This window comes from Saccostrea echinata, unplaced genomic scaffold (assembly GCF_033153115.1).
Source record: "Saccostrea echinata isolate AGI-Se365-2 ecotype Australia unplaced genomic scaffold, CSIRO_AGI_Sech_v1 ptg000030l, whole genome shotgun sequence".
Taxonomy (NCBI): Eukaryota; Metazoa; Mollusca; class Bivalvia; order Ostreida; family Ostreidae; genus Saccostrea; species Saccostrea echinata.
Genome location: NW_026889779.1, coordinates 17,720,001 through 17,723,474, shown reverse-complemented (window position 1 = coordinate 17,723,474; position 3,474 = coordinate 17,720,001).

The window sequence follows — 3,474 nt, the reverse complement described above, 5'->3', positions numbered from 1 at the left end:
TGTACCAATGCTTTAGAAAAAAAAATACAACTTCATCTCAAATAAAGTTTTTGAATATCTTTGCGAGTCATTTCTTGTTTATCTTTTTTGCAACATAAATCACATCAAAGTATAGGAATGTCAAAGATGGGCATATAATAGCTATGATGTTTTTATCTTTTGAAAATAAATGTTATGAATAATCTTGATGAATAAAAAAAATAATATTAAACTTATAAAATACTTTTGTACAAAATTGGGAAAAAATGAGAGATACATTTTTTACAGCCTGTAGTTATGGGACATATGGAGAAAATTGTATAAAGAATTGTAGTGGAAACTGTGCAAAGCAGGAGTATTGCAACAAAGAAAGTGGGGATTGCTATGACGGGTGCGCACCGGGTTATAGAGGCTCTAAATGTGATAAAGGTAATAAACACATTATTTCCTGCAAGTGTTGCTTGATATCTTTTACATTACCCAGGTGAATATTTTCTTCGATTACGGGGGCATATAGTTTTTGCCCGGTTCGCCCGTCTGTCTGTCGGTCTGTTTGTTTGTTCTCAAAAAACTTGGACATAACTTTTGATTGGTTGGAGCTATGGCTTTTATATTTCACAAGATTATTCCGTGTGACAAGCTTAAGACACAAAACTATGTATTATTACATGTATACGTAGTGTACAAAATATTTCCTGGGAATATCATTTGAGGAAATTTTCCAATCTTCATCGTAATTTATATCAAAGCGAAGCGATTAAATTTCCATCCAAAGCTTGACGCATTTTGAGAACATTCTCTTCTTATGAATTTTCACAAAATATTTAGAGTTAATCCCTATTTATTGCTTGCGTCAACCTGTTATATACAAACATATAAATTCTACCTCCAACCACGGTCCTGTAAATGGGAGCAGTTCAAAGTAAAATTTTTGCAATATCTTGTTGAATATTCTTTACTTCAGTCCAAAGAAATTAAAGAAAGTAACGTTTGTATATTGAAAAAAATTACACCCCCGTGAATTAAAACTACAGTCGAAACACGTAAATTTTACCATAACGTTCTAATATTTTACATCTTATTTGAAATAGGACGCAAACTTTAAGACACTATCCCTATCATGGCAGCTCAAATGTGCAGTGACTTGACGCCATATGCCATTATGACGTCATATCTTGAAAGTTCTGAGAAGTGCATAGAATGTAGTGTAATATATTACATGAAAGCTTTACCTACCCTCGTAATGGTTAGAAAAAGTACAGTAGAATTAAATGGGGGTAATTCTTCGGAAAAAAAATATTTAAATAAGATTATTTGATAAAAAAGATACTAGGTGAAGATGAGGTGGGAATTGTTGCAGTTAATAAGATTTAAGTAGAGTATGATGAATATTATAATCTGATTTGATACATGCTAAGAATTTATGAAATAGCTCATTATTACCTGCTCTTAAATCTTGAGCTTGAATACTGTTCGTTATCTCCATATATTTCTCCTTAGAAAGGTTGGTTTACCACTTGCAGAATTAAATCCAAGTTCCTCGAAAATATAATCAAAATAATGAGTATTACAAACAAAATGTTCGCTGTCCAATCATTGACTTGGAGTACCCAATTCAAAGAATAAAATATATGGAGATAACGAACAGTATTCAAGCTCAAAAGTTCATTAAACAATACAAAATAGGAGCAGAGCAAACTCGGACCTCCAAACATCAGAGGTGGGATTAGGTGCCATGGAGGTGTGAGCATCCCCTGCCGACCGGTCACACCCGCCGCGTGCTCCTTGTCATGATCGGGAAATAACGGAAAAATCCGTCGACAATTCAGTGTGTAAATAATGGCCTAACAATTAGTATGAAAAACGTCAGTCAGCATTTGACTCAATGATAAATTGTATTTGCTGACAAGGTCATTGTATCGACAATAGAACTTACGAAATGATAACTTTAAACGAGACAGCTGATATTCTTGTTTCATCAACTTGTTTGTCAATAATTTACCTCGTTTTAGAAATTGTACATACGTAGTGCATGCTCTTGCGTATCGAATCAACTGAGAGATATATACCCCGTATGCAGGTGATAAAGGTATATTGCTGCATAAGTAAGGGAAGTTGACGATTGAAAAGTTAAAGTCATCACGTTTATTATAAAGCTTGGTTGTTAGATTACCATCAACGACTTTTTCAAGTAAAATATCCAAATATGAAACAGATGTGTCAGACTCTGTGGTATTTTTTATCTCAAGCTCCCCAGGATATATCGTATCGACATAAGAATGGAGATAGCCATTGTTTATTGACAATACGTCGTCGATATATCTAAATGTCGAGTTGAAGGCCACAGCAAGTGTTTTCTTCTTTTCACGTACAAGATTTTTGACAAATTCTGCTTCATATGAATACAAAAAAAAGGTCTGCTAATAACGGGGCGCAATTGGTACCCATGGGAATTCCAATAGATTGTTGGAAGACCTGGTCTCCAAAAACCACATAGATATTGTCAATCAGAAACTCAAGCATCTTTTTGATGTCAACTTCAGAATACTTGTGTGTACAATCAGAATGTTTTTTAACAAAATAATTTTGCAAATAACCAATGACAAGGTAAGTATATTTACGAGTTCCATTTTTATTGAAAAAGCAGCTGTCAATGATATCAAAAAGCCTGGACTTTAATTTATCGTGGGGAATGGTTGTGTATAAAGTTGAAAAGTCGTAAGTTTTTAAGCTGTTGATTATGGTAAAATCTTGTGATTTCAAATTTTCCAAAAGTTCCTTGGAATTTTTAAGTATCCACATCTGATTTACACCACTTCTCAAATATATTATTGCACAGTACTCTTGAAGTTTCTCCTTCACTACTGTTAATATCTTAGTGAGGAGTAAAGAAAGAGGCTTGGTTGAACATTTACTGGAACCCGCTATGTATCTTTGTTTGTAAGTTTCGGAATCCAATATAATTATGGTAATTCAGATTCATTTTGGTTGTTTGGAATATTAAAAGTTTTCAAAACTGACATATGATTTTGAAGAATTTCTTCCTTAGAAAGGGAACTATGAGCATAAGTTGGATTACCACTTGCAGAATTAAATCCAAGTTCCTCTAAAATACATTTAATATAATGAGCCTTAAAAACAAAGACAATCTTGTTACCTGCTTTGTCAGCAGGGACCAGTACGTACTTATCATGTAATCTATTTAATTCTTTTTTCACTTCTGGGTTATTGAATACAGAAGGATAGATGGTTTTCATATTGTCCCTAAAACTTTTAATGCGTGACTTTAACATAAATCTGATACATTTAATCCATTCTGACAAACTGTCAAGGTCTTCTATTTTATGTCTGGCCCATCGCCTGGCGTAGTCCTCTACAGAATCCATAATATTTATGAAATTCCGACGCCAGTTGAAGGATCGGGGTTCCCTAAATTTAGGACCTTTTAAAATAAGTGATCTAAGGTCCTCATTATTAACTATATTTACGTCACCA